At 46.5% G+C, this 19,827-nt stretch overlaps 1 protein-coding gene and 2 pseudogenes across 5 annotated transcripts in view; 2 read left to right on the forward strand and 1 right to left on the reverse strand.

Moving 5' to 3' along the window:
• ARHGEF18 (Rho/Rac guanine nucleotide exchange factor 18) overlaps positions 1–19,827 on the forward strand; it is a 122,403-nt gene that overhangs the window by 23,001 nt on the left and 79,575 nt on the right. Inside the window, exon 1 of one of the 5 annotated variants that reach the window (XM_037824416.1) lies at positions 7,319–7,589. The exons of the other annotated variants lie outside the window; for them this stretch is intronic. The gene's annotated coding sequence lies outside the window, so the exon portion shown is untranslated. Of the gene's footprint in view, positions 1–7,318; positions 7,590–19,827 lie in introns of those variants that run through there. 5 annotated transcript variants of the gene reach the window in all.
• LOC119525642 lies at positions 210–5,534 on the reverse strand (annotated as a pseudogene).
• Positions 14,823–17,085, forward strand: LOC119525620 (annotated as a pseudogene).

The raw sequence follows: 19,827 nt of genomic DNA on the forward strand, positions 1-19,827 counted from the left end.
TCTGTGTGTTCGCCTTCCATTTTGCCCTCACCAAACACAGGCAGGCCTTGGCTCCCTTAAAGAGCACCAGGTGTCCATTCCCAAGGGCAGGGGCCATTGGGCCAACTCAGGGTTAGCAAAAGATCCCTTGTAAGTTTCAGCTTTCCTCGTCGTTGCAAAAATCCTCCTACAAAATCTGGACTTGGGCAGGGTTTCCTGCTTCGCGGGGCTCACAGGGAGCAGGGGTGGGAGGTAAAGGCGAGGGTCAGCATTGGGGGCTGGGTAATTCTTCGGCACAGGGGGGCTGACCTGTGCATTTTAGGATGTCAAGAGCAGCATCCCCGACCTCTACCCACTTGATGCCAGTAGCACTGTCCCAACTGAGGCAACCAATAATGTCTCCATCCATGGTCCAATGTCCCCTGGAGGCTTGGGGGTGGGGGCAGAATGGAGGTGTTATCTCCACCCATGGGCAGGGCACCTCCCCAGACCTGAGCCACAAGTTTTGCATTTTCATACCGGCCCTCCTGTGGGTATTTTCATCCTTCCTCCTTCTTCCCTTGTTCTGAAGCCCTGTTTGCAGACTGTGAGCCTCTGGGTGTCCCGCTGGCAGCCACTGCTGTCAGGGCTGTCCTATTTTTGAGTTTTCTCTCTATTGGACGATAAGCCAGCTTTGCAATACAAGAATTGTCTTCAGCAGAGTCTATTGTGGCCTTCAAAAAGTCTTCAGTGTCCTGACAACCTCGTAACCTGTCTCTCCCTGGTGGAGGGGATGAGGCTGGCTGGATATGGGGCCTTCCGAGAGGCCCAGGGCTTAGCCCCAGGAGCCGAGTTGAGAGGCAGAGGGAGCTGGCAGAAGGAAGGACGAGGCCAAAGGTGCCAGAAGCCCATTCCTGAGGGCACTTGCTTTAACAGGTCCAGGATGAGCTCCTTCCGGATACTCCTGTTTCCTTCCTAATCACCGTCCATCTGTCCTCTTCCTGCTTTTCCTTTGCCTCGTAGAAAAATTCTGAGTGCCTCACAGTGGGGTCCCCTCAAAGTATGGTCCATGGAGCTGCAGCGCCACACCACCTGGGAACTAGTTACAAATGCTGAACCTTCTGCCACACCTTCTGACCAACTGAAAAAGAATCTGCATTTTAACAAGATCCCCTAGTGATTTATATGACCTTAGAATTTGCAAAGTGCAGCTCAGAAGTAGGGTTTCTCAATCTCAGCACTATGACCTTTGGGGCTAAATAATTCCCTGTTGTGGTGGGGGGGCAGATTGTGCACTGTGGGATGCATCCCTGGTCTCTACCCACTAATACTAGTACCACCTCTCTCCCAAGTCATGACGACTGTGGTGGTTGGGTTCATGTGTCAACTTGGCCAGATGATGGTGCCCAGCTGTCTGGTCAAGCAAGCACTGGCCTAACAATTGCTGTGAGGACATTTGTGGCTGGTTAATAAACCAACAGTTTACCAACAGTTGACTGCAGCTGTGACTGATGACTCACCAGAGGGTGTGTCTTCCACAATGAGAGAATGCAATTGGCTGGATTTAATCCAATTAATCAGTTGAAGACTTATAAGCAAGACAGACAGAGGACCTTCACTTCTTCGGCTGAGCAGTGAAGGGTTTCCTGAGGAGTTCATTGAACACGTTCTTCGAAGATCCCAATTCATTTCCTGAGGAGTTCGTCAACGTTGCCAGTTCGTTTCCTGAGGAGTTCATTGGACATCTTCCTTGGAGTTGACAGTTTGCTGACGGCTCTACAGAATTTGGACTCGTGCATACCCACAGTTGCATGAGTCACTTTTACAAATTTGATAGTCAAAGACACCTCTCATTGATTCTGTTTCCCTAGAGAACCCTAACTAATACAACGACCAAAAATGAATCCAGAAGTTGCTAAATGTCCCCTGGGAGTCGAATTGGCAGGGATAAGAGAAGAACCCTGGGGCTATGCAAGGAAGAACATTCCAGGTGGTAGAAGCAAAGGCCCTGAGGCAGGAAGGTGCCTGCATAAATGATGACAGCAGGGAGCCGGCTGTGCCTGTAGTGGAGAGAGAAGTTAGCAGTTACTTGCCTGGGGTCACACAACAGGCTTTCCCATTGTGCCAGCCTGCCCCTATCTGATCCATCTTTCCCACAGGTCTTTGACACTCCTTGCCCAACACCAGGCTTGCCTTCTGCAAATCCAGCCACCACCAAGGCTCTCACCCAGCCTTCAGGCATTAGCTGCCTGTTTTGCGAAGGGGTGCGCTCCTCATCTCTGCCTGGGGTCCCTTTTTCACTGGGGCTCTTGAGCTGGACACCTTCTAGCAATCACAAACTTTCCTGAAGTGTCTTTAGGGGACCATGGAACCCCTGAAGTTGTAGGCAAAATTTGTCCTCATCTCTGCATTTTTCTGGGTAGAGGGCCCATGGTTTTCACGAAATCACCAAATGGAACATGTGACCTCCAAAAACGTTTAGTAACAAATAGCTAGGTCAAAGGTCAGCAGACAAATCCTGCCCACTATCTGTTTTTGTATGGCCTGCAAAGCTAAGAATGGTTTTTACATTTTTCAAGGGTGGGGGAAAGATCAAAAGAAGAATAATATTTTGTGACATGAAAATTATAGGAAATTCAAATTTCAGCATCCATATATCAAGTTTTGTTGGAGCCCAGCCATACCCATTTGCTTACGCATTGCCTTTGGCTGCTTTCAGGTTTACCAACAGCAGCATTGAGTAGTTTGGGGCATGACCTGTGAAGCTGAAAATATTTACTATCTGGTGCTTTACAGAATAAGTTTGCTGACCCTGAGCTAGATTATTCTGCAGCAAGGATGACCCAGGAGAATGACATACCATATCCTACAGATCAGTAAACTCCTTACTGATGTGGTCTTGAGAGAAGAGGGTTCAAATAGGGTCTAATTTCCCGAACCACCCCTTCATAATACCAGAAGATTTTACACCAATAAGAATGGGTGACATGACCATCCTGAGCACTTACAACATCCCAAACACCCTAAGTCCTTGCAGTAGATTTACTCAATGCCCCTCACAACTCTATATGCTAGGGATGATTATAATTTCCCTTTTGTACGGACAAGGAAACTGAGGCCCAGGATCCCAGAGTCAGGATTGAAACTCAGAGCCTGAGCTCCTGATCAGCAGTTCACTGCCACTCACACCATTTGACTTCAGATTTACAAAACTTCAAAGACAGCACAGAGTTCCCATATACCCTTTACCCAGCCTCCCCTGGTGTTAACATCTTACATAACCATAGTACACTTGTCCCAACTTAGGAACCAATGGGGATACAATACTATTAGCCAAACTCTACATGTCATTCAGATTTCACCAGTTTTTCCACTGAGATTCTCTTTCTGCCCCAGGATCCAATCCAGGGTACTATATTACTTATAATCACCAAGTCTCCCTGACAGTTTCTCAGTCTTGCCATGTTGTTCATGACTTTGACAGCCTTGAGAAGCATCAGCTATGCATCCTATAGAACATCCCCCAATCCAGGTGTGTCTGATATCTTCTCAAGATTAGACAGCTTTTGGAGAAAAAATACCACTTTCTCATCTCACCATATCAGGGGAGACCTGGTATCCACATGACATCAAGGCATGTTAACCTTCATCACTTGACTAAGGTCAAACCTGCCAGGTTTCTCCACTGTAAAGTTATGATTTTTTCCATTTCCCTACTCTATTCTTTGGAAGTGAGTCCCTAGCCTAGTCTTCCCTGTCCACATCCTGGATACGTCATTTGCTTTTCAGGAAAACCCTTTGAAATCAAGGAAGATTTGAATTTGTGTAAAAGAGATGATGTGGGTAGAACTTAGCATGGTGCCGGTTATAAAAAGTGGCCTCTATCACCATCACCATCATCAACATCATCATTATAACTATGTGTGTTGTTGTCCAAAGGCATTCAGCCAGTAAGAGACAAAGCCAGGATCTAAATCACTGTCTTAGGAGGCAGGTGGAGCCAGAATGGCTGTCTTACTCCCAACAGACCAAGAGCAGGCACCTGTCAGGCATAACACATTACAGACCTACCTACCATCGAAGGTATTCAAAGTCATATGCTATTGTCTACCCATAAAGGAAGCAGCTTCGCAGGAAGTTAACCTGAACAATAAATGAGTCATACTTCAGGCAGTTATGGAAGGTGGGTCTCCAGGGTAAAGATGAGATGCTTTCCCAGAGACCAGCCCTGCTGATGGCACATTCTAGACAGTCCTGTTCCTGGCCTTGACCTTTGAGACCCTTCATGGTCTGACCCTGCCTACCCTTCCACCCTCTTCTCCCTCTACTCAGACACCCCAGACTCCAGGGCCCAGCCACCCCAAAGTCCCATGGCTGTCCACGCATGTCACCTGCACCTTGCTCATTCAGCACTCTTCCCGTAACTCCCTCCACCACCCAACTCTTACTCACCGTTTAAGACAAAGCTAGGACACACCTCTCCCAGGAAGCCTGCATTAGGCAACTGAGTGTCTCTTAAACCGGTTCCTTCTCCACCAAGGACAGTTTTTTTCCCCCAGGGGACATTTGGCAATGTCTGGAGACATTTTTGGTTGTCAAGATTGGGGATGCTATGGACATTGAGTAGGTAGAGGCCAGAGATGCTGCTCAACATCCTACAATTCCCAGGAATCCCCCACAACAGAGAATTATCCAGCCCCAAATGTCGACAGTGCCACAACTGTGAAACCCTGTCCTAATCTAAGGTCCTTGAGTCTGCATAGTTCTTAGGGGAGTTCCTGGCCCATGGTAAGGACTCATTAAATGCAGAATGGTTGGGTGGAGAAAAGAAAGACAAGAGACTTCCTCTCCTTCTGGCCAGGCTCTTTGACACAGTGGGTTTCTACATTTAGGGAAGCTCTGTGTCAACCTGAAGGTTTCTACATGAAACTTGTTGCATTTGTCCTTGAGGTTGCAGTAACCACAGAGTGCTTCACCTTTGTTGTAGAGCAAACAGACCTCTGGTGAAAGGCAAGGGTCATTCTGCAAAAGCAGGATCCAAAGCTGGGCCTCATTGAGGCCAAAAAGTCCATGGATTTTCAGGACTTGGATGTTGACAGACGTGTGGATATCGTGGGAAAGGGTACAGGTAGACCAGCAGTCCCGGTTCGGGCACTTGCCCAGCATGTGCCGGCGGCAGAAGTGCAGCTGGTCGCAGGCCTGGCACTCGCCACGCTGGTAGCGGGCGCAGAGGCGCATGGAGGACACAGGCACCACCCTCCAGGCGGTGGTGCCGCCACCGCGGCCTCCTCGTCCCAGAGTCCCTCCTTCATCTCCACCTCCTGCATCAGGAAACGGTCGGGCCCGGACTTCTGCAGCACATCCTGGAGCTTCGCCTCCAAGAGCTCCACGTTGCGGCGCAGGTCTTGCAGGAACATGTGGCCGCCGTTGGCACACAGCACCTTGGTGAGGAAGGAGCACACCGTAGGGTCCGCCATGGTCCGTGGCCGGGGTCCTTTTGCTGTGGAGCATGGAAATCCAAGGCAAGGCAGACTCCTCCCAATCACGTCCATGATTTAAAACTAATATCCCAGGGATGGGCCTGCAGAAGGGAGAGCAAGAGGCGGCAACCCCGGGCTCCTGGCCCGGCTTCTTCTGGCCGATCGCAGCTCGAGGGGTAGGTGAAAGGAGAATCCCGGGGGGTTGGAGTCACCCAGGACACGGATTCAAGCAGGGACAGTATTTATTGAGCGCCTACTCTGTGCTCACTGTTCAAGGTGAGCCTCTGTCTTGAGGGAGTTTTATTGTCTGAAGATTTCTATAAGTGAGGTGGCTATAGAAATGAGGACACAGGGGTTAGGCATTGATGTCTCCTAAAATCTCTCTTGAATGCATTCTGTTTTATCAGTCCTCACTACTCTCTTCAAGTTACCAGCCCCACTCAAGAGCCTCCTAGCTAGCTTCCAACAGCCTTGCCAATAATCCACTCTTTATGCTGCAGCTTTTCATTGCATTTCATTGCTGATCTAATCATGCAACCCTTCCTGCTTAAAATCTTCAATAGCTCCTCATTGCCTTTAGAATGAAATCCAAAAGCCATAGCAATTCACAGAATCAAAAATGTCCTAAATGATTAAGGTCTCAGAAACACCGGACCTCATTTGAGGTGGGGTATCTGATGACACATGTCTCTGTACTTCCAGAATCTATAATTCTGGACATGCTCCTTCTCTTGACCATGAAAACTGAACTTAAACTGGAGGCAAATCACTCATTTGTGTGCTACCAAACAGGGCTGGTTTGGGGACTCTGCGCCCTTGCTTTTGAACTGAGGGCTCTGGACCAGCTTGGTACATGTTTTGAAGTGACTGGTTTGGGGAGATCCTCTTGGTCTGGTTCACTGGCCTGGAACACTGCTGAGAGCTGCTTGGCTCCATTCTTAGTTATTGCCCAACTGTCAACCTGGATTGGACAAGCGGGGATGTCTGATGGTACCTTAGAGGGTGCTGGCTCTGGGGGAGTCCTCTGGCACATTTAAGTGTGTCTAATAATACACCCCCATGCCAGGTGTCCAGCATATGTTTTAGATTCTGAACATCTGTTTGGGGGTATATGGCAACATCTGTATTGGGGATAACTGGTATGTGTTTTGGAGTATCAATATCTGAAAGCTCCAGTGTAGGGTATCTGATAATTTTCTGGGTGTCTGAACGCCTTTCTGGGGATATCTGATGGTTCCTGGGTAGAGTCTTTTACTTTCGGGGGTTTTGGCATGTTTTTCAGGTTCTGAGTGCTAATTTGTGCTATGTGATGGACCTCTGTGGTCCTGACATATATTTGGTGGTGCCTGAAAGCCTGTTTTATGCTGTTTTCGCACCTTTTTGGGTGTCTAGTATGTGGATAGGATGTCTGATGGGATCTATATTGGGCTGTCTGGGGTATCAATATCAATATCAATATCAATATTTGGGAGGTATCTGACTCGTTTTCCCCAGACCTTCCTTTCTATAATCTACGCTGCTCCCCGGTCTACCCAGTCCTGTTGTATCCACACATTCGCCCCCCATATCCTGCGTACGCCCTCCCTCCCACCCCTCTGAAGCCCTTTCCATTTCCTCCTTCGCAGGAGAGACCCATTCTCCCCATCTCTTGGACCTCCTTCCTCAGATTTCCCGCGTCCTTGGACTCGCCCCCCTTAAGCGCCCCCGAGCCCGCTGCTCCGGTCCAGGAGATCCCCTGACTCCCTAGGTCTCCGTTGTCCCCACCCCCTCAGAACGCTCCAAACCCCACTGATTTCACACTGGTGACCCTCCAAACCCGCTGACCACCCCCCAAGCACAGACCTTCCCTCACCGCAAAGACCCATCCCATTCAATCCCCACCCCCTTTCCACCTCTCTGGGCTCAGTTTGAGGCAAAGTGCGAGATTCCAGGAACGGCCCCACCCTCGAGGTCCCGCCCCCTTCCGGGTCCACGCCCTCCGGCCCGCCTCCTTCCCGGTCCACACCCTCTGGGGGCGGGGCTGCGCCGGCGCAGCACACGGCGCGCGGCTTCCCGCTTCCGGCTCCGAGGTCGGGGCTGCTGTGGATCCGGGGAGGCCGGGCGGCCGCGGCGAGAGTGGGCGGCGAGTGGCCTGCAGGGCACCCGGCCGAGGTGAGGGCGGCGGAGGGACGGGCCCGAGAACGGCGGAGTCCGCGAGGGAGGCTTGGTTGCCCGGGAAGGCGCCGCCAGGGCGCGCGCGCGACCCCCGGTTCTTGTTGGGGCCTCCAGCCGGGCCGCAGTGGACTCCCACCCAAGCAGGCGGGTCCCCCCAGTTCAGGCCGCTCCTTACATGCATGCGGGCTCTATTTGGCAAATGCAGAAGTGGAGGCGATGCCCGTGGGCCTCATCTGATCCCCACCCCTCGGGCGGAGCAACTTCTTCTGCTCCAGGAGGGAAAGAGTACTCGAGTTCCAGCCTCTGTGCCCCGCTAATGAGTGCCGGGGATAGGATCTGGGAAGTAATGAAAACAATAACATTACCCGGCCCCCAAACGCTAAAGGCCTCCGAGGAGAAGCCTCACTCATCGGACTAGACGTCCCGCCCGCCAGCGAGCATTTGGGTAACAAAATCATACAAAGTGTGCGTGCGCTTTGGGTCGTCTTTACCCCTCTTTCAGTTTGTTTCTTGCATAAGAACTTGGATGGTGCAGTGCTGCTTTCAGGGTGGACAGGAGTGAAAATTGGTCCTTGCGTGGTTCGTTGTCGCTGTCTTCCCCTTATATTTACCTGTTGCTCTGTTGAGATCGAAGCCGTAGAAGAGATGGCTGGCCTACGGGATAGAAAGTTGCTTGACGTTTTACCGCGAAGTGAAGGACACAGCTTTTCCCCTTTTCCTACTGCCGGGAGAGTAGAACTCCAGCCAGGAGCTTGGAAGGGTTCTTCTCTTCTCATTGATCGGGGAGAGCTCAGGACAGTGTGAAAAGCCTGAAGCCAATGGTGATTTGCGATGATTTGGCAGGTCCGTTTGTGAATGATTAATCTCCGAGCTGTAGGGAGAATTGTCAGTAGTGCAGACTTCAGTGTCACCTCAGATCTGGGTTCTGGTCCTAATTCCACCACATGTTAGCAGTGTAACCTCTCTAAGCCTCAGTCTTCCCACCTATGAAGTGGGAATATGGATTGGTTGGGGGTTCGATGAGATAATATTTGTAAGGTGCACAGCAGAGTGCTTGGCTTATGGCGACTGCTCAATAAATATTATCTATTCTGTGCATATGTGACTGCACCAAGCCTGTTTGGCATTCTAAGTAGTAAGGAGTCTGGAAAATGTGTCTTGGCTGTTGTTTGGACTGGTCAGCGTTTGCACTTGATCAATAGTGTGCCATTTCTGTGGGTCAAGCCCCTTTGAGAAAAGTTGGAAGAAGTATACAGCTGGAAAGCATAATAAATTTCATTTTTGTAAACATAATTTGTTTTGGATTGCTAAAGCTTATTTCCTGTCTTAGAGAAATGGAAAAGAAGTTATTGTAGTTTTTCTCTTACCTTTATTTTAAAGTTTGACTTGAGAATGCCCCAACTTTGAAAGTTGGAGTGGCATGTACACTGTTTCTGGCATAAGCTGTGGTATAATTTTCATTTTTGTCACACAGTAGCAATTAGGGCTGCAAGGCCGTTGTCCTTTGTTGTCACTGGCCTCCGGGGCTAGGGCTGTGGTCACCAGCTGGGCCTCCCTGGGTGTTTACCTACCACATGTTTGGCATAGCTCTGACCCTTAGGTCAAGGGCTCCTTCCTTTTTCCTCACTCACCCTGTGTCGAGTTCCCATTTCTTTAACTTCATTTGTGATTTTTACAACAGTCTGATCTCCAGTTCTTTTAAATAACTGAAAGCCAAGAGACCTATATTAAATCTGACCGGTCTGCTTCTTTGGTATTGGTTAGTAAAGCTTTCCTTTCCCCCACCAAAAGCTGTGAGGAGCTGCTGTGTTTTGAACAACTCTCTCTTCTGGTGCAAAACAATTCAACTGGTGGCTCTGGGGCTGCCCTGAGGAATTTTTTCTGAGGAGGAATGTGGCTGACTGGGGGAAGGGGGAAGCTGGTTAAAATAATGTCCTCCCCGGAGGTTTCGCTGAACCAACCACTGGAGCTGTACTCGTTTTTTGTTGTTAAAATTACCTTGGGTGTAAACTAAATTCCACTTGCTTGCTTCTCTGCTTTTGTACATAGATACATGGGTTTAACTGAGTATAGAGGTACAATTGGATATGTCCAATGCAGCAAATACATAACCTGATTTATGATTATATCTTGAAAAAATATTCTAAAGGTTTAACTGTCTAAAAGTATACATTTAACACATTTAAAATGTGTTTATGTTTTAAACTCATGCCATTCTTTTTTTTTTTAATAACCGTGTTATTGAGATATGATTCACATACCATAAAATTCACCCTTTTAAAGTGGTTTAAATTCAGTGGTTTTAAGTCTATTCACAGAGTTATGCAACTGTCACCACTATCTAAGTTAGAACACTTCATCGGAATGTCATTCTTATGGGTGGGTATCAGGTGGAGAGAAAGTCAGAAGAGGGAGACCGGTCTGAGCATGCGTGACTTGTCAGCTTTTGGCATGAACCGTGTCAACGTTTGTATTATAAGTATGGGCTGGAGAGACACAATGAGCCCATCAAGTTTCTTGACAGGAATCCCTTGTAACCCCCCACACAAGTTCATGCCACATACCCACTGTTTATGGATAACTGTAATTTGCTGAGCATCTTGAAGAGTGAAATTAAATTTAGGAAGAATAGTAAATCAGGAAGTGTCCACAACGGGGGTTAGTATATTCAGCAGTCCCTTTGTGACTGATAGACATGATATAGAGCAGAGAATTTTTTGAGCATTGTTGGGCATCTGAGGCTAAGAAAGAGTCTGTTCTGTGGTGCCCACAGTGCTCGGATGTGGTAATTAATGGAGGGTTCCTGGTGACTCTTTGCTGTGCCCAGTTTGGGGGCTCCTAATGGAAGAGTTTAAGAGAGGTAGGAAGATGGGAAAGTTGGAACCCTCATATATTGCTGGTGGGAATGTAAAATGGTGCAGCTGCTTTGGAAGAAGTCTGGCAGTTCCACAAAAGCTTAAACTTAAAGTTACCGTATGATTCAACAGTTCTACTCCCAGGTACATATCCAAGAGAAATGAAAATTGACTTCCACACAAAAATTTGTATGTGAATGTTTATAGCAACTTTATTCATAATAGCCATAAAGCAGAAACCACTTAAATGTCCATCCATGGATGTTGAATGGATAAATCCAATGTGGTACATCCGTACAATGGAATATTATTCAGCTATAAAAAGGGATGAGTTCTGATATATGTGACAACATGGATGAACTTTGAAAACATTATGCTGAGTGAAAGAAGCCAGTCCCAAAAGACCTTATACCATATGATCCCATTTATATCAAATGTCCAGAACAGGCAAATCTATAGACAGAAAGTAGATTAGTGGTTGCCAGCAGCTAGGGAGAGAGAGTGACTGGGTTTTTTTTTAAGGGGTGTGGGGTGTCGCCTTGAGCTTGTGAAAATTTTCTCAATTTGATTGTGGTGATGCACGCACAACTCTGTGAATTACTAAAGATCATTGACTTGTACACTCTAAATGGCTGAATTGTGTGGTATGTGGGTTGCAGCTCAATAAAGCTGTTAAAAAAAGAGTGAGAGGGAGAGAGAGAGATGGGAAGAGAACTGGAAAGAACTAGAACAGTTGGCATGGTTATGGAATAAAACTTTAAAGCAGTTGCTTGGGGCTGGGCTACCTAGAAGGCCAAAGGGCAGAGTTAAGGGAGTTAAGGCTGCCAGTCTAAAGAAAACCCTAAAGAGAAAGGGAACAATTCACCAACATAAATGCTTGGTTGCTGGGTCATTGACATTAATAGATTTTTATTCTGGGTTACTCAGGTCAAGCACTGTGCCCAGATGCTGGGGATAAAGTTTATAGACTCAGGGTCCCTGTCAGGTGGGAGATGATTACAAAGGGCCTATGGGCTGTTCCGTGTGGCAGGGGTTTAGGCAAAGGTGTGAGGGTAAGAGTTTGACCGTGGATTAGCTCAGCCCTGGACAGGAATGCCCTCTCCAGAGCAGACAGAATTCAGACCAATTCAAAGGTAGATGTGACAGGACTTACCTGACAGTGTGGGAGAAAGAAGAGGCTTGGATGACTCCCTCTGGGGAGTGAGGCAGGTGACTGAATAACCATGGGACCAGAGGTCATTCATTGGCTAGTAGAATTCTTCCTTTCATGGCATGGGGACCCTCCAGCTTGTAGATATGGGCCGCCATTGGTATGGCCAGCTTGGACCCCTCTCTAAAGTTTATCTTGCATTGGAGAGAAAATTGACTGTGTTCTCTGCCTTCCAATGAAGAGCTCTTTTCCCCACCCCACCTCTATCCATTCCAAGGTCCTTCAAGAACAAACAAACAAACAAACAAACAAACAAAAGCAGCCCTTCGTGGACCATTATGGTCTCAGGTTGTGCTTTGGGATGGGGTGAGAGTGGAGCAGCAGGATACTGAGCAGAATCTACAAAACAGTCACTACCCCCTTGAGGTGGGTGGTAGGAGGAGGAAGGAGAGAGACAGAAGCACTCGGAGCTAAGTGATGGAAAACTCGTCAGAAGTGAAAAGGAAGGTAGTCTTTTGAGAGTAGAGCAGGGATTTGGCTAGGAAGCCTCTGAGGTCTTACTCGTGTAAGCCATCAGTTGCCACATCCTTGCAGTTCTTCGGACTCCCCTGTCCTGGGTTATTTGGGTGGGTCCAGTGTCATCACAAGGGTCCTTATAAGAGGAAGGCAGGGGGAGCAGAGGCAGAAGGAGATAGGATGACAGAAGCAGGGGTCAGAGTGATAGGAGGAAGGGACCATGAGCCCCAGGCACCAGCCTTCCTTGTCCCACCCTCGACACTTTACGCATGAAGGGTCCTGGCATCAGGAGGTAGGAGGAACGTCGGTGTCTCTCCTCTGTCCTGTAATTTATAATCATCCTTCTCCCACCAGATTAACCAAGTGAAAGCATCATAACCCAGTGTGGTTGGCAGAAAAATGGACCCCACAAAAATGTCCATGTCCTGATCCCCACATCCTGCAAATATGTAACTTCACTTGGCAAAGGGAACTTTGCAAGTGGGATTAAGTTAAGGATCTTGAGATTGGGGGATTTTCCTGGGTTATTTGGGTGGGTCCAGTGTCATCACAAGGGTCCTTATAAGAGGAAGGCAGGGGGAGCAGAGGCAGAAGGAGATAGGATGACAGAAGCAGGGGTCAGAGTGATAGGAGGAAGGGACCATGAGCCCAGAAATATGGTCGGCTTCTAGAAGCTGGAAAAGGTCAGGAAACAGATTCTCCTCCCCCAGAACCTCTTGAAGAAGCACAGCCCCTTGATTTTAGCCCAGTGATATCTGTTTCAGAGAACTGTAAGAAAATAAGGTCCTGTAAGCCCCTGTGTTTGTTGCAGCAGCCATAGGAAACAAATACACCCAGCCCTCCTGTCTCTTGCATGGAAGTTCAAACTTCCAACTGTGGAGATCCCCCACCCACCTTACCCACCCACCTTTCCAGCCTTTTCTTCTACCATGGAGTTGTCTAACACTCTCAGCTTTACAGGCTTCCCCTTTTCTGACCTTACCCACATTCCCTTTTCCTCCCCGTGGGCTGTGCACCTCAAACACCAAGGTGGTTCAGCACAGCCTGCCTCCAAGAGCCTAGGGCTGCCTTTGTGGTGGTAGAGATGCCTCTTAAGCTTTCTAAGCTTCAGTTTTCTCTCTATGCAATTGGAAACATAATAACACTCCTGATTTCACAGGGTTACTGTTGCTTTTGGAGTGCTCAGCTGTGTTAAGGTGTGTTCATTCATTCATTTGTCCATTCATTCAACAGAGTATTCCAGGCGCCTGCTGTATACCAGGCACGAAGGCTCAACAGTGAACATAATTTAGCTTTTCTTTTTTTTTTTTTTAACAACTCTATTAAAATTAAAGTGTAGTCTGGTCCATAAGTTTGAGGAACAATTATAAGTCACCCCTTGTAAATTTTTGCTTTCAAATTTGTCATTAGCTCCAGCTAGCTTATTATTTGGAAGATAAGATCTCCCTTTTGGCATTTCTCCCTCTCCCAGAATTTTCCAAAAACTCCAGTCAAAAGGAGATGCCCTCCAGCTTCGACACTTGTTGGGGAGAGCCCTGCTGCCCTCAGGGTCTGCCAGGCTGCTGCTACTTTTAAAAACTTTTAATTTATATATAATTCATGTACTTAACCTTCATCCTTTCTAAGTATGTAGTTCAGTGATTTTAGTATTTTCACAGAGTTGTGCAATCATTGTCATTCCACTCTCCTCAGCCCTTGACAACCGCTAATCTACTTCCTATCTCTGTGGATTTGCCTGTTCTGGACATTTCGTATAAATGGAATCATACAATATGTGGCCTTTTGTGTCTGGTTTCTCTCATTTAGCATGGCTTCAGAATTCAACCCTGTTGTTGCCACAAGCATAACAATTTTTAATCTTTTATTAACATTAACATTAAAGAAATAGTGACATGGAACCCCAGAGTGGCATCTTGTTTTACTCAGTTGACCTAACCCTGTGTCATCTGATTGTTATTTATTCATTTTCTTTGCTTGATGGGCTTCTTGGCTGCTGCCTCAATATCTAGGACCAATGCTGCCCCATAAAAACTTAACTGAATTGGACAATTGATCTAGTGCCAAAATAAGCAGAAACAGAGTTCAGGTTAACAGGCCTTCTAGTTTACTTGAATATCCCTGTCTCTGGAGATTTTTAAAACTATAGTCTCTGTGACTGTTGTAGCGTGGCGCCCCTAGATGGGTGTGTTTCGTTTTTACTAGGATCATAATGAAAAATAACATTTTATACAGTGTGGCCCAGTAAACCCACATAGATATGATGAAATCCACAGTTTTACCAAGTGTTCTGGTTTGCTAATGCTGCCATTATGCAAAATACCAGAAATGGATTGGCTTTGATAAAGAGGGTTTATTTGGTTACAAAGCTACAGCCTTAAGGCCATAAAATGTCCAAGCTAAGGCATCAACAATAGGGTACCTTCACTGGAGAATGGCCATTGGCATCCGGAAACCTGTTAGCTCAGAAGGCACTGTGGCTGGCATTCGCTTGCTCCCAGGTTATGTTTCAAAATGGCATTCTCCAATATGTTGCTCTTGGGGCATTTTGTCCTCTCTTAGCTGCAGCAGCTCTGAGTTCCTTCTGTTTGTCAGCTCATTGGTTCCAGTGATTTAATTCAGACCCACCCTGAATGGGTGGGATAAGACCTCCATGGAAATTATCCAATCAAAGTCATCACTTAGAGTTAAGTGGGTCATATCTCCATGGAAACATCCAATCAAAAGGTTCCAACCTAATCAACACTAATACACCTGCCCCCACAAGATTGCATCAAAGATGGTGGGAGTTTGGGGGACATAATACATCCAAACTGGCAAACCAAGCAATGCTCATCTTTACTTCTTGAGATAGAGTCTGGCATCTTATATACTATTTTTGTGTGTGTGAAAAGTTGTTTTCACAAGTTACTGATGGGTGGTGGCCCACAGTGTCAAAACACCACCCCAGTCCAAGGCCTGGCCCCCTCTTCACCTGTAGTCATCACTCCAAGCATGTCATATGATGCCCTGCAAAGTCGCTGACATTGGCCTGGCCTCCTGGGGATGCAGGGCCCTGGACATGGCAGAGAATGAGATGCTGGGCCTGATACATGTGTGGGAGATGTACTCAGCCTCCAAGCCATGGAAGGGTGCCATACCTCTGGTGGTCTGCACTTGACCGTGGAGATAGCTGTGCTCCTTGAAGCCCTCATTGCTCCTGGGTGGTGAGGGGTAGTGGTCCACCTGCAGCATCTTCTCCACCTAAGACCATGCAGCAGCTGCCACTGCCAAGGCTGGCCTTCCAGTGGACGAGGAATACAGCCATTGCGCTTCAAAGACAGGCCCCTCAGCATGATTCTGGATGAGGGCAGGGACCTCACCAACCTCATCCACACCAAATACCTGCAGCTCCTGCCTGGTGTCTGAGGCACCATACAAAACGATGACCAATGGGCTCCTGAAGGAGCCACACTGTCAATGACTGTCACCAAGAGCAAGTCTGACAGCTTTTATGGCTGTCAGGAGTCCCTCATAGATGGCATCAAGCAGGCTACAGATATGATGACTGGGGGCAAGGTGGGCATGGTGACCTGGGCAGTAGTTGTGCCCAGGCCCTGAGGACTTCCGGGATCTATGCCATCGTCACCGAGATCGACTCCATCAACATGCTGCAGGCTGCCATGGAGGCCTACGCAGTGACCACCTTGGATGAGGCCTGAAGGGAGAGCAACGTCTTTGTCACCAGCACAGTGAGCACTTTGAACAGACAAAAGGGTGGTGCCATCGAGTGTAGCATTGGACCCTTTGACATGGAGGTTGATGTCAAGTGATTCAGTGAGAACGCTGTGGAGAAAGTGAACATCGAGCTCCAGGTGCACTGGCTGAAGAATGGTCGTCATGTCAGCCTACTGGCCAAGGGCCGGCTTGTCAACCTGGCCTGTGCCATGGGCCACCCTAGTTTTATGACGAGTTGTGGACCCACCTGGACAAGTGCCCCAACTGAGTCCACTTCCTGCCCAAGAAGCTGGATGAGGCAATGGTAGGAGACCATCCAGGCAAGCTGAATGTGAATCTGACCTACCTGACCAAGAAGCAGTCCTGGTACCTGGGCAGGTCCTTCAAGCCTGATCAATACAGCTGCTGAGAGCCAGGCCCGCCCTTCGCCTTCCAGCTGGTGTCCCTGCCCAGGCCCTACCTCTCCTCCCCAAGAACAAATGGCACCAACTTTGAGATTGGTTTATCAGTGTCTTCGCCCATTGACTTCCTGGGGCTGGTCACTCAGTCTTCGGCCTCTACTGCATACCTCTTACTGTTCTAAGGGTGACAAGGGGCATTGAGAAACCCCTCCTCCAGCCCTGGTCACAGTGGAGGTGCAAGAGAAAAACCCACAGGAAAACATGAGTTCAGGGGTCTTGGAACCACTCCTGCAGTCAGTCATTAGGCTGGAAGTCAGCAGTGATGGTCAGAAAGCCCATGCCCTTTACTATATAGGACCTCACCTGGCCAAATGGACTTTATACCCATGGCTTGGCTCACGGGTTCACCTGTGCTCATGGTAGTGAGGAGAAGCAGTCTTGAAGGGCAGGGAGGAGCTGCTGAAGTTTGAAGGTCCCTGACAGAAGCTGGCCTAGTGCTGGGCATTTTCTTTTAAACCTCAGAACAATGATGTTGGTGCTTTCAGTCCCTGTTTTACAGGGATGAGAATAGACTGTTAATGGGACAAGAGAAGTGACAACCAGAGGTTGAGGGGGCCAGACAAATGTAAAAGCAGGCATAAGACTGCCATCACTTTAAAACATGATGGTTCCTATCACAACCCTGGGTCAAAAAGAGACTAATTGGGTTTATATTTGTGTTAAGAGAGAGCAGGAAGGTGGGTGTATTAGGGTTCTCTAGGGAAACAGAATCAACAAGAGATATCTATAAATATAAGCTTTATAGAAATGTCTCACGCAACTGTGGGTATGTACAAGTCCAAATTCCGTAGGGCAGGCAGCAGACTGGCAACTGCAATGAAGATGTTCGATGAACTGCTCAGGCAACGAATAGGCAACTTTGATGAACTCAGGTAACACTTTGCTGGTCAGCGGAAGAAGAAGTGAAGGTCTATCTGTCTCACTTAAAAGTCATCAACTGATTGGATTAAATCCAGCTGACTGCATTCTCTCATTGTGAAAGACACACCCTTTGTTGATATAATCAGTCACAGCTGCTGCCAATTGACTGATGATTTAATAAACCAGCCTTCTGGTTTATTAACCAGCCACAAATGTCCTTGCAGTAACGGTTAGGCCGCTGCTTGCTTGATCAGACAGCTGGGTACCACCACCTGGCCAAGTTGACATATGAACCTAAACCATCACAGTGGATAAATAAAAATTGGGGTGCCTGAAAAAAAAAAAAAAAAAACCGCTGCCCTGGGATCCCAGTGCACCATACAGTAGGAAGATATTTAGAAAATGATGAGACACTTGGCGATATACTTAATGGCTTGGACTTCAGAGGAGCCTTCTGTTTCTAGTGGCTCATAAATGAGAACAAGTTCACAAGTTATTCGTGTTCATTTATTAGATTCTTTACAATACAGAGTTATTTTCAGATGTTTTAAAGTTAAAATACTCAGCTCACTCTTGAGAATCACGAACGAGTGCTGGAATTGGAACCCCTGTGTCTTCTAGGAGTTTTATGGTCCTGGCTCTTATATTGAGGTCTTTGATCCATTTTGAGTTAATTTTTATATAAGGTGTGAGTTAAGTGTCCTTTTTCATTCTTTTGGATATGCATATCCTGTTCTCCCAACACCGTTTGTTGAAGATACTGTTCTGTCCCAGTTGAGTGGCTTTGACATTCATTGCTTGTGCTTTGGGTGTAAGTTAGAAAGAAAGGTGTGAATGAGATACATTTGTGTATTTGGAAATGTCTTCTGCGAACTTCTTAACACATCAGGGAAGTGCAGCAAGGGAAAGAAAGGTCTTTTTCTTTTTTTTTTTTTTTTTTTAGCTTGTGTTCCTAAAATAACTTGTTTTTTTTTCCCAAAGTGCTCCCCTTTACCCTTCTGCCCATCTCCTCTTCAGCACTGTTAATTACACTTACGGTCATATGCTACCATCAGCTCTATTCATTTCCAAACATTTAGAGTCAACCTTATTAAAAATTCTGTATAAATTGAACATCAGCTCCCCATTCTCTACCTCTTCCTATCTCCTGGTAACCTGTACTCTACATTTTAGCTCCAGGAGTTTACTCATTATAATTAGTCATGTTAGTGAGACCATACAATATTTGTCATTTTGTGTCTGGCTTATTTCACTCAACTTAATGTCCTCAAGGTTCATTCATATTGTCACATGCACCAGGACTTCATTTCTTCTTACAGCTGAATAATATTCTATCATGTGTATATACTACATTATGTTTATCCATTCATCAGTTAATGGGCACTTGGGTTGTTTCCGTCTTTTGGCAGTTGTGAATAATGCCACTATGGACATCAGTGTGCAAATGTCTGTTTGTGTTCCTGCTTTCAGTTCTTGTGAGTATATATCTAGTAGCAGGATTGCCGGATCATATGGCAATTCTATACTTAGTTTTCTGAGGAATCGCCGAACTGCCTTCCACAGTGACTGCATCATTCTCCATTCCCATCAGCAGTGAATAAGTGTTCCTGTTTCTCTACATCCTTTCCAACACTTGTCATTTTCTGTTTTTTTTTTTAATAGTGGCCATTCTACCAGGTTTGAAATGATATCTCATTGTGGTTTTGATTTGCATTTCCCTAATAGCTAGTGGTTTTGAGCATATTTTCATATGGTTTTTAGCCATTTATATTTCTTCTTTTGGGAAAATGTCTATTCAAGTCCTTTGCCCATTTTTTAATTCGGTTGTTTGTCTTTTTATTGTTGAGTTGTAGGATTTCTTTATATATTCTGGATATTAAACCCTTATCAGATATGTGGTTTCCAAATATTTTCTCCTATTGAGTAGGCTGCCCTTTCCCCCTTTTGACAAAGTCTTTTGAAGCATAAAAGTACTTAATTTTGAGGAGGTCCCATTTATTTATTTTTTCATTGCTTGTGCTTTGGGTGTAAGGTCTAAGAAACCACATTCTACCACCAGATCTTGAAGATGCCTCCCTACATTTTCTTCTAAGAGCTTTGTAGTTTCTCGTTCTTATATTGAGGTCTTTGATCCACTTTGAATTAATTTTTGTATAAGGTGTGAGATAAGGGCCCTCTTTCATTCTTTTGGATATGGATATTAAGTTTTCCCAACACCATTTGTTGAAGATACTGTTCTGTCCCAGATGAGTGGCTTTGGCAGCCTTGTCAAAAATCAGTTGACCATAGATGTGGTTTCTATTTCTGAACTCTAAATTTGATTGGATAGATCAATGTATTTATCTTTATGCTAGTACCATGCTGTTTTGACCACTGTATCTTTGTAATATGCTTTAAAGTCAGCAAGTATGAGTCCTCCCACTTCATTTTTCTTTTTCAAGATGTTTTTGGCTATTCGGGGCCCCTTGCCCTTCCAAATAAATTTTATGATTGGCTTTTCGACTTCTGCAATGTAGGCTGTTTGATTTTTTATTGGGATTCCATTGAATCTGTAAATCAGTTTGGGTAGAATTAACTTTACTATATTTAGTCTTCAGTCCATGAACACAGAATGTCCTTCCATTTGCTTAGATTTCCTTGATTTCTTTTAGCAATGTTTTATAATTTTCTGTGTATAG

Source organism: Choloepus didactylus, assembly GCF_015220235.1.
Source record: "Choloepus didactylus isolate mChoDid1 chromosome 25 unlocalized genomic scaffold, mChoDid1.pri SUPER_25_unloc2, whole genome shotgun sequence".
Lineage (NCBI taxonomy): Eukaryota > Metazoa > Chordata > Mammalia > Pilosa > Megalonychidae > Choloepus > Choloepus didactylus.